Genomic DNA, 12,678 nt, shown 5'->3' with positions numbered 1-12,678 from the left:
ACATTGTTCCCTATTACTGATTGACATGTTGTTTCGTATTACTGATTGGCATGTTTTTCCCTGTTACTGATTGGTACCGTATATTGTTTCCTATTACTGATTGGCATGTTGTTCCCTATTACTGATTGGCATGTTGTTCCCTATTACTGATTGGCATATTGTTCCCTTGTACTGATTGGTATATTGTTCCCTATTACTGATTGCCATATTGTTGTCTATTACTGATTGGCATATTGTTCCTTATTACTGATTGGCATATTGTTCGCTATTACTGATTGGCATCCCTATTACTGATTGGTATATTGTTCCCTATTACTGATTGGCATATTGTTACCTATTACTGATTGGCATCCCTATTACTGATTGATATATTGTTCCCTATTACTGATTGGCACATTGTTCCCTGTTATTGATTGGCATATTGTTCCCTATTACTGATTAAATGTTGTTCCTTATTACTGATTGGTATATTGTTTCGTATTACTGATTGGCATATTGTTCCCTATTACTGATTGGGATATTATTCCCCATTACTGATTGGCATATTGTTCCCTATTACTGATTGATATATTGTTCCCTATTACTGATTGATATATTGTTGCCCATTACTGATTGGCATATTGTTTCCTATTATTGATTGGCATATTGTTCCCTATTACTGATTGGTATATTGTTGCCCATTACTGATTGGCATATTATTCCCTATTATTGATTGGCATATAGATCCTATTACTGACTGGAAGTAACATTGGATGAAATGTCGAATTTTCGACAGACTACTTTCTTTGTCTTTCGAAAGCCTTTCTGCTCAGAGGTGTCATCATATATATATATATATATATATATATATATATATATATATATATATATATATATATATATATATATATATATGTATGTATATATATATATATATATTAGGGTGTCCCTTATTTTGGGTAATTTCGTGTTGCGATACGCACAACCCCTAAATGTATTCTATGTGACCGTAAATATACATTAGTGAAATAGCAGCTTTCTCCGAGAACGTTAACTCGTGCCTACTTGGCGACAGTCATGAAATGACGTTTCCACATTATAATATAATTTAAAATTTCCAACCGTGATAATGGACAAACTAAAAGAGACAAAGAAACGAAACTTTGCATGAAGCAACTAGAGAAAGAACGACATCTACCCGTGTATTGGCAAACAATACCGGATGAACAGTGTTGCGAACCCAAGAGAAAGTTATGTTTCTGCAAATCGAATGACCTACATTTTATATCATCATTAGAAGCAACAATAAAAGTAAAGACAAAAGAGATGGTAAGCACACATGAGTGTTGCAAACTTTTCGAGACATAACGTGAAACATGTGTTAAATGCAAACACCGTTGGCGCTTACAGAGAGTGAAGTACTAACATTTTGTATACTTTAATTTAAATATTGATAAGAACTGTTTACTGACTTTAGGGTAAGTCTAGAAGGGTCCACTGAACAGTGTTGCCATCAAGAGGAAAGAAAAGTTGAGTTTGGAAAAGGTACAATAACCCGGAAAAGGTCCTAGTGCTGTATGGTTTAAATTCTATATTACAAAGCAGTAGAGAATGAGGAGTAGTACCGTGGTTATGTAAGATCGATAAATCAAATACTCACAAAGATATTCGGTATCTTGTTAAAGCTGAGAAGTAAGGTTTGTAAAAGATGGCAACGCTGCACAGAGGCAATTTTTTTTACTCTTGAGGTCATCATCCTCCTCAGTGGCCTCAAAAACCCACGAGCAAATAAACCCATGCAAATTGCAGGCTGTTTTCATATTTTAACCAGGTTGTTAGGATTCCAACCCGCTGTGCAGCGTTGCCACCTTTTACAAACCTCACTTCTCAGCTTTAACAAGATACCGTATACCTCGGTCAGTACGTGACTTATAGATCTCACATAACCACGGTACTACTCCTCATGCTCTACCGTCTTGCATTATAGGTTTTAAACCAAAAAGCATTAGTGATTTTTCGAGTTATTGTACCTTTTTCAAACTCAACGATTCTCTTCTCTTGACGCAACACTGTTCAGCGGACCCTTCTAGACTTACTCTAAAGTCAGCGTAAACAGTTCTTATCAATATTTAATTTAAGGTGTACAAAATATTAGTACCTCACTCTCTGTATGACCCAATGGTGTTTGCATTTAACACATGTTTCACGTTATTTCTCGAAAAGTTTGCAACACTCATGTGTGCTTACCATCTCTTTTGTCTTTACTTTTATTGTTGCTTCTAATGATGATATAAAATGTAGGTCATTCGATTAAAAAAAAAACTTTCTCTTGGGTTGGCAACACTGTTCATCTGTTATTGTCTGTCAATACACGGGCAGATGTCGTTCTTTCTCTAGTTACTTCGTGCAAAGTTTCGTTTCTCTGTCTCTTTTAGTTTGTCCGTGATCACGGTTGGAAATTCTAAATTATATTATAATGTGGAAACGTCATTTCATGGTTTTGTCGTCTAGTCGGCACGGGTTAACGTTCTCGGAGAGAGCTGCTATTTCACTAATGCGTGTTTACGGTCACACAGAATACATTTAGGGAGTGTGCGTATCGAAACACGAAATTTCCCAAAATAAGGGACACTCTGATATATATCAGAGTGTCCCTTATTTTATATACCGTAAATACGCGCGTAATTTTCGCCCTCGCGTAATTTTCGCATCCCAGTTTTGAAGGGCATTTTCTGTATATTTTATTTTTCTCACGTAATTTGCGCACGCGAGGATTTGACAGTGATTTGTAAGGTAAGAAACCACAATTAATCAATTTTTTAATGTTATTTTTCTACAATTTTGGAATTAGTTGTTTGTTCTCAATTCTTGCTACAAAGAAAATGTGTACCAGTATTTTTGTGTTATTTTGACTGGGGGAAAAAAAATAGATGATGTTCACTGATGTGGCTAATTTTTTCCCCTCATAATTTACGCACCTTTGTTTCAAAGCAAATTTGTTGGTCTAATAAAGTGCGAAAATTACGCGAGTAAATACGGTATATATATATATTGAAAATTCAATAGATAATACAATATATATAATTATATTAATAATGGATAACAATATAATACATATGTAAAATTTTTCTGAACAGTTGATATATTATTTTTATTATTCTATTGTTCGCTTGTTTCTGTTGCACTAGAGAAGAAACACCTCCTCCAGTTCCTTTCCAGGTGGCAACGTACCAAGAACTGACGAAACGTTGCCACGTTGGACCGCAATGGATATACGTTGGAATAAGAAGGATGCTGAACGAACATCTCCAGAAACGATAGATATGCGTCTGCCTACCTCTCTGATAAAATCAAGGCTTCTAGAACCCCATGCTCCACTGGTCTCGATAGCTATTGGAGCAAATATAAATTTATCGAGGAGATTATTGTATTTCCTTTCCTTTTCTGCCTCTCTACGTCTAGCAACTTCTCCAGCATTCACAACGGTCAACGGCAGGCTTGAATGGGCGAATGTGTCCGAACATGTAAAATCCCATACTAGAGATTTGCCTCTCATCCAAGGTATTAATGTCATGCCATCAGGTCGTTTACCATCGGAACGACAACAGCCTGACGGTTCACGAATCGAAGGAATTCCTGCCGTCGTGAGGGCTCGCAAAATGATGTCATTAACAGATGAATGTCTGGTGTTTCTGCCTATGCTCTTCATGCATATTGAATATTGAAAATTTGTTTAGCAATTTAACTTCTTAAAAAGCAAAATGTAGGAAAAAACTGTGATTATCCTCTTTTTCTTCTAAGTATCATCGTGATCTGTCTTTGGAACATATCTTTTTTGTTTTATTGACCATGTAAAGGCATCGTATCTTGATTATAGTTTTTTTTTTTTTTTTTACAAAAATACTATTACGAAATCTTAATTACATTTTCATTATATATATAAAAGAATATTGCTTTCTTAACGGGACATAAAGCACGAACGGCCAAAGGATAATCTGGAAGTTTTGACGTTTCCAGAGCCTTTATACTAATGCTTTTAGCATAAATGTACTATTAAAAGAAAAAAGAAAGAAAAAAACGTCATGCGTTAAGAAAAGTACCCTCTTCTAACACTTCTAAAGGCTACGCGTTTATTCTGAAACTATTGCTTTCCTTTTGTACACTTTCTATCCACATTAATACGTATAATATATACATAAAATCAATCAACATTAATCCACTCCTGGATAAAAGTCTCTCCAATCCTTCTTTATAACTATCTGAGTTTAGTAATTCTGTTCCACGTTCCTTCGGTCCTTGGACTTCGGACGAACAGAGAAATATCAATTTTGTATAACAACGTTTCGTAGCCCGTTTCTTGTCTCTAATATCCAGTCAAGTACTACTTTCATCGATCCATTATTATATTCTTTTACAACCAGGGCTTATATATATATATATATATATATATATATATATATATATATATATATATATATATATATATATATATAACAGGATACTATACAAAAAGTTACAGGAGAGCTGGGATGCTTTATGAAAATTTAAAGTTGATTCTTGCTGAAATATGACAATTAATTAGATAATATATCAACACTCAGCAAAAGTGGCTAATGAAAGTTGTGTGTTTGTTTTAACCGCTTGACTACTGTACCATTACGTACGGCCCATACGTAACTGGTTCCAACGGCTGAAGAGGAAATATTCTTGCATGGTAATGGCCACACAAAGGAATGATCGAATGTTCCTGGTTGGAGAGGACCGAAGTCTACGTGTTGCTGTGACATCATTAGAACACGTGATCTTTATAAGCAATGAGCAAAGCACAATTGTTATGCCATCTCTTGGTGAGAGTACACACCCGTGCTACTTATGAGACGTGTTTTTTTTTCTTTTTTTGTTCTTTTGCACTTTGTATCACAAAAGCAGTAGAATATGGAGCAAGAGGAGGGTTATAGTTCATTAGATTATGATCCGGAGAAAGAGGAAAAGGACATTAGAACGATGTGTGATGGATGTGAAGATGAACATGCATTTGTAACCTCAAAAATTTAGAACAATGTCATAAGTAGTTCATGCTAGCCTCACACTTTATTCAAATATTCAATATAGATTGTATTTACACACTTTATGTTTATTTTTCAATACTGCTTCAAATGTATCTGCTGCGGAACTGAATAATATTAGTTATTACAGATACAAGAAATGGGATGTTTTGGCTAGGATTCGAATCCAGGACCAAGAGGATATAAGTTCAACGCTGTAACCACTAGACTACAGCAGACCCCAATATTAATTGTAGGGATGGATACGAGCAAGTTCGAGCGAGTTTTCTTTGAAACTCGACTCGACTCGAAACAGACATCTTTGAGCTCAACTCGAGAACTCGGTTCGAAAAATTTCCTCTAACTCGACTCGAATTTGACTCGAGTTTCGAGTCGAGTCGAACCAAAACGAGCCAAATCGAGCCAAATGCTGTGTGTAATTTCAAGTACGGTACTTTCTTCAAGTATCCTACATAGACAATATAATTATTATCAATGATACTTACTACTATTACAAATTATTATTATTATTATTATTATTATTATTATTATTATTATTATTATTATTATTATTATTATTATTATTATTATTATTATTACACTGTTTATAAACATAAGAGATAGGCGGTTTGTATCTGAATACTAAAAACTAGTTGACTGCTGACTCAGTAATCGTGAAGTCTAGGAGGCAAGGACATCATTCACGAGGTTCTAGGTTGAGTTCCGGAGGAGCATGTATCCGGGCTCGAACCAAAAATCGTTAAAAGTTAGAGGGAGCCGGCCAAACATGTTCAAAATTGCTCAGTTCAGGCTTAGGGTTCTCAACGGCTCGAGCGGCTCGGCTCAGCCTATTTACTATCGAGCCGAGCCATCAGCTCCCAACCAAGCCAGCTCAAGCCGAAACAAACCAAGCTGAGCCGGTTAACATCACTACTCGGGTTAGCTTCGGCTCAAAACTTCGACCTTGCAGGTCTTAACCTTGGTGGTAAGAACAATATATACTTATATTGGTGCTCACGACATTTGAGGTTGTACCGTTATAAAAATCCATTGTCGTTTTGTTAATCGGGACGAGACGAGATGCGAACAGTGACCCATTTCGTGAACAACACTAAAAAATATTCCACATTACTGCTTACATTTCTCATAGCTTTCGCTTTCCAGTCTAATCAGGCAGTGATTTCAAAACGAGTATCAAACTCGACTCGACTCGAAACTCGACCTCAAAACGGTGACTCAGCTCGGAACTCGACTAGAGAAAATTACCTTTTATTCGACTCGAATTACCTTCGAGTTTCGAATCAAGTCGAGTTTTAGCTCGACTCGTGCCCATCCCTAATTAATTGCAGTAACTTTAAAATAATTATGGTATTAGCAGCTAATGTACTTGATGAATTGTTTGCATTATTTGTTGGCTAATGGTCTCCAGTTAGCATGGTTGTGCGATTCTGCACTCTATTTTGAATTCAAGGGATTAATATCGCATGAAAGATTTGTTTTGGAAAAACTCGTGACATTTGGGGTTTTGGTCGATTTTGGGGGGAAGGGGCAAAAATGTAAATCCAAAACTGACCCCGCTAAACCGAAATAACTAGAACTAGAAGCCCTATAAATACATATAAGAATGAGAACAGAAACTTTCGCAGTAAAGTTATATAAACTCAAAAAGTTTTTGATGGTGTTAGCTAAAATTACAATCACGCAATCTAAGCGCCATCTGTTACGCGGGAACCATTGAGACGATAATCCAGTTCGAACCAAATCTTGTCAAGCGTAACCGATCTGGTAGACCTGCTCTATGCGCCTACACTACACAGGACCGTGAGTGACGTTCAAGAACGAATAACTGCAGCTAAAAACTGCATTACATCCGTTACGCTTCACAAGATTCATCTAGAGTTGGATTCTTGTCCCGATGGTTCTCGTAACAGATGGCGCGCACATCGCATGTTTGTAATTCCAATCAATGCTATCAAAAACTTTTTGAGTTTATGTAGTCATTGCAAAATTTTGAGCAAAATAGTACTTTTGGTATTAAAGTTATGGACTTTTTTCAAAACAGGGACTGTTTTTGTATTTACCCTGTATCTGACATATTGTCACTACAATAATTTGATTTTCACGATAAATGTTCGCCACCCTGTCTTTTTCCCAATACATATGAGTTTCTTTCTGCCTTGATTTCTTGTCTACATCTCTCCATTTTCCGTTATGTAGTCTGCAAAAAGATTTTCAGATGGTTATGTGACGTACGAGCACGTTTTTAGGACCGGCGAAACATATGAGAGAAATATGTAGAGCAAATGGAGAGGGGGAGGGGACGAAGTGGGATAATGAATAAACACATGTTCATTTATTATCCGTTATCAATAGCCTAGAAGATGTAACTGTGATACGTTAAAGATTTTTTTCGTTTATATTATTCTGCCGAGAGTTTATTCTGTGCTGAGACTAAATAGATCAATCACACATGTGTATATCTCTTTCTTTCGAATTCTAAGTGTCCTAATTTGAACGATGTACTATTAGATCTACTTTTGATTGTTGAAATCTTGTACTTGATTGTTGTGCATTGTCCTCATTCAACGTTTGATAAAATAGTCGACGGAATACTCCAGTTTCTGTGGGAGGTGCCCTTGCGTCGCCACTGTATACTAATGGGGTCTACGACCAAAAATAATGGACATTCTCTTTTACCCGACTTCCCGATCCGATGTTTTATTCTTGAGTTATGGCTGTTCTTACATTTTTCCGACAAATTTTCGTGTGATCAAGGCGCCAAAAGGAGGAATTTTTACACCCAGGTTGGTGCATACTTTTTGTTTTATATCCGTGTCAGGAGTCACGTCCTGAAGTTTATGTTATTTAAGTTACACCCTGTATATATACTGGCGCCATTTTATGTATTAAAATCCAAAGTTTGTTTAATAACGTAAATAGCTAAACTGTGAAAACTTCTTTACTAGAGAAACATTTTTTAGTTCTTGTAAGATTTTTTTTCAAACAAAATGAAACTAAATATATACTAATAAATCAATATAGTTATATTTTAGAAATGCAATAGGCACTGATTATTACAATAATGCTGTAAACACACAGGGATAATCACATGACAAGGGCGCCTTACGTAAAGGGCGCACTGTACCCTTCACGGGTTCTTCATCAACAGTATGTATTCATTGTACAGAACTGTGCCATGCAGAAAAATAAAACCGTTTATCTTTGATGTGGTTTCGTTAGGGCGCCTTTGTAAAGGGTGTACTGTACCCTTCAAGAGTTCTTTACCAACAGTAAAAGTATGTATTCATGGTACAGAACTGTACCATACAGAAGAATAAATGAAACCGTTTATCTTTGATGTGTTTTCGCAAGGGCGTCTTATGTAGAGATCGCACTGTATTTATCATGGGTTCTTTACCAATAATAACCGTAATAATTTATTATTAAAATGCACCTTTATATATAATGTGATGTTTCGGAGGGCGCATGTCCCGGTGGGCCAGCACGGGTCTGTAATACCATTACAATATTATAAGTTCCACGATTATGATTCTAATAACATTACAATTTTGTAAGGCTCACTTGGCATGATCCAAATCAAATCGGTAGAGAGATTGCCTCTGGTGCGAAGTGTTCCAGATTCGTTTCCAATTCATGTGAGTTTTTGTTGGATAACATCTCGTGTGCTGGTTATATCCCTGAGTTTCATTCTATCAATTTTTTGATAAATCATTACCGGTAATTTTCATTAATCACCCGTTTTCTTTAGCATAATGGGTAGAAGCATGCTCGTGAAATAAGTGACTTTTTCCTTTTATTAATAATCTTTTAGTTCGTTACATTGTACTAAAATTTAGTAGTTTCAATTGGTACTTTGTGAAAGGAACAGTAAGTTTCAAAGTAATTTTTTTTACAACTCCACGTAAAGATTTTTGCGTCTTCTGGCTTAGTCCTTATAATCAATGATGATATGTATGGGTTGAGAAAGTGGAAGCACACAAACGCTTTCTCTGTAATAGAGTTCCCTTGTGGAAAATATGGCTAGCGTATTCATCTTCGGAGTGGGAGACCCATGTTCAATTCTTGGAGGGAGCTAATGTGTTTGTGATTCCATGTTAAATTGTAGATTCACATGTTATGTAGCCTCGATACTGCAACCCTAACTCAGAAATAACAACAGTTGTCTTTAATTTTCGGAATCGAGTATTATTAGCTAATTTATAAAGTTAAGAGATTAAAGGTTCTTTCAAATTAAGTGCGTGAACTCAAGACCAACTACATAGATTTTTTCGTATTTATATCACACTCTGCTTTTTTTTTTTTTTTTTTTTTTTTTTTTTTGCTAAGATACTTTACTACCTTTACAATATTCTTGGGACTACAGACTTCTCATAAGATATTGAATAATCTCCCTCTTTTAAAAGGATCTCAGACAAGGGAGCCCTTAGGATATTTTTCATATTTGAAGTGCAGTAAAATGCTTATTGGAGAAAAGAGTAAATGAAAAGGTTACGCTGTTGCTCAATGCACAAATAAACTGCATGGTGAGAATATGAAATGTTGGAGAGCGGACAGAAAACAAAATTTTTTTCATTCAGTGTTTGAAATAAAAATATTTTCATTTAGCGTACCTAGCAGATGTTGAACATGAGATGAGAAATGGCGTAATGTGGAAGAACTTGCAGGGTTGAAAAAAAAACATGATTTTTTTAAGAAAACAAAAAGAACGTTTTTTATGTTTAAAACATGTTTTTTTTGTTTAAAACATTTTTAACGTTTAAAACAAAGTACTTTGTTTTAAACAAAAAAACATGTTTAAAATGTTTATTTTGTTTAAAACAATAATCTAAATAGGCATATATATTACATTTTTACGCTCTTAGGTATTGCTTGCCATCTACATTCAATCGCTAGATCAAATTTCGGGAAGTTCCCTAATCTCGATCCGCCCAAATCTTCAATTCCGGAGAAAGAAATCGGGAATTTCCCGATCTCCGTTCACAGAATATGTAGTTTATTTTCTTTGTGTTACGTTCTATCAGGGCTTTAAACCTCAATGGCTCAGTCTTAAACCTCAAATTAAGGCTGGAAGATGGTTTTGGTACCAATTTATTCCTGAAAGATGCAGCTTTGCTAATGTGCATTTTATGTATGTGGGAGGAGGGTAAATATCGTGTTTTTTTGTTTTGTTTTTTCAACAGTTTTTTGTGGGCCATTCCACCTCTTGGGGGATAGATTCATAAAAATTATTACGTGAAGCAATAAAGTAGGCCACTACATGGTAATATCGTGTATTTGTACTTCTTGTTTATATGGGGTAGCAGGAAGGGGGCAAAGTTAGCCAATTTTTGGAGTTTTTTAAAAATGTAAATTACATTTATTTTTAAAACAAACATCAATAGCCCAGTCCTTAATTAAGCTAGAAAGATGATTAGGTGCCAAAGTATTTTTGAGCTATGAAGCTTTCCGTCAGTTGTATTTTATGTATATAGGGGGTACGTATATACGGCCGAGAGAGGGAGGATGAAGTTGTTTTTTTTTAATTTTTCATCAAATTTTTTTCATTAGGTTTTGGTGGGTATTTCTCCCCCCTTTGTGATACATCCCTAAAAATTGGTATGTGAAGAAATGAAGTAGTCCCGTACATGATAGTAACCTGTATGTGTACTTGTTTTTTATAGAGGAAAAGGGGGTCAAATTTGGTTAATTTACATTTATTTTCGGGACGGTCCCATATAACGCAAGATATATTTTACTGAAGTGGTTTAGAAGCATAGTTCTTGTTCGTATACATGATGTGTAAAGCAAAAATGATTTGCATATGGACGTGGTACTATAGTGGGGGAGGGGAGAGAATGTCTAATACAATGAATGTTTTTATATGTATATTTTTAAAAAATATTTTCTACATAAAACGAATTCATTACGCAATGGCAGCAATGGCTACCATTTCTTATATTATTGTCACAAGTACGTGGCCTATACATTAGCGTCATTTTGTCAGCTTATAGAGATTGGAAGGGTTGCCAGGGCCCCGCAAAGTCAATATTTTCATATTTTTAATGATTTTTTATGTCTGTTCTTTTTCTACGAATACGGCGGGAATGTTACCTCGTTGGAATTTGTGGTCTATAAGCTTTCCAATGGTGTATAACTCATGACTCTGTGATAATTAGGGGGTCACCAGAGCTCCGAACATGAGAGTCTACCGTTTTGTTAAAATCCCGGCGGGTGTCTAGAGTTAATTGTGTTGTTATGCTGTAGAAACTAATCATTATTAGCTACCTATGTTGCAGATAGAGATGTATCTTGAAAATTGTTTAGTTAAAATGTCATTTGCTCCTTGTAGGCTACTCGCTGCTCTTTTCTATGAGTTGTATTTGTCAGAGTATTTCTTCTAACTTATGATGTGAGAACTGTCATTATTATGGAAATGATAGTGATAAAAAAAATACCCAAGTTTTGAATTTTTGAATTTGGATCTTAGAATAATGTATAGTGTGTTTGACCTCCATTATTCTTGGAAATTAAGAAATGTTCAAATACTTCACTTGAATTTCTGTTGGTTTAGTTATACGCACATTGATGTGCAGAATTTCGTTCAGTAATTGCTGTTATAATAAGAATATAACTCTGCTAGTAATTTACTCCATGCACAAATCCTGCAGAGAATGGGTTGTTTGTTAGAAAATTAAATTAACTTCTTCAATCTGATATTTTAGTTGTTTTAATCATGTCCAACCACCATCGAAAAAAAACACGTTTAAAACAATTTGTTTAAAACGTTTAAAACAAAATGAATAAAACAACAGCCCTCGTTTTAAACATGTTTTAAACACTTGTTTTAAACATTTTGTTTTAAACATATCAACCCTGAGAACTTGGTTTTACTGAGCAGGGGCCGCGGTGGCTCAGTGGTAGAGGGTTCACCTCTGGTGCTAGGGGTCCCGAGTTCGATCCCAGCCCCCGCCAAGTGAACTTTGTGGTGGACAAACACCGTGTGCGTGGGTTTTCTCGGGGTTCTCCCGTTCTCCCACTTTCTTCATTCCACCATTTCATTCATTACTCATCATCACCGTTTCCTTTAGCCTAACCAGCATAACTGTGGGACGTAAAACTCAAAGATTTCATTTCATTTTCATTTTTTGGTTTTACTGAGAAGTTGAAGATGTTAGTTTTTTTTTTTAAATTAATTTATTTGACCCAAACTCCTTTATATATTTACCCTGTCTCTGTACGTCTGGAAAATAAAACAAAATAAAAAAAAATCATCCATCAATTTTGAACAGGATGTAGAGAATTGAAAGTTAAGAATCGAGTTCGGTTATAGAATCGATCTACCGTGGAAATAAACAATTTCCGGTTTTAACGTCGATCACTATAGGGAAAAAACGGTAGTAGATAGCGAGAAGCAATTTCCTAAATCCATTAGGCTCCCAAAGAATACATTCCATCCCCATTCTTAACCATCTACTAAAACCGGAAGTGATAGACATCTACTTCAACTTCCGGTTTCAATATTAATCTACACAAAGCAAAGCGATAAGAGTTGTCAGAATGAATTTAGCGTTCTAAGATAACGTACCATCTTATCTCTTTTCACACCGGAAGTGGCAGAAATCAACCACTTCCGTTTCTAACGTTGGTCAATATA

General features: G+C 35.4%; 1 protein-coding gene across 1 annotated transcript in view; it reads left to right on the top strand.

Annotated features, from left to right (window-relative positions):
- The window catches only part of Nos (Nitric oxide synthase), a 560,518-nt gene that overhangs the window by 401,464 nt on the left and 146,376 nt on the right, over positions 1-12,678 (top strand). The window lies entirely within an intron of this gene.

The sequence above is a fragment of the Thermobia domestica genome, chromosome 9 (assembly GCF_964235325.1).
Source record: "Thermobia domestica chromosome 9, izTheDome1.hap1.1, whole genome shotgun sequence".
NCBI lineage: Eukaryota > Metazoa > Arthropoda > Insecta > Zygentoma > Lepismatidae > Thermobia > Thermobia domestica.
The sequence above is the reverse complement of the archived record's forward strand: the minus strand, read 5'-3'. Positions and strand labels throughout refer to the sequence as shown.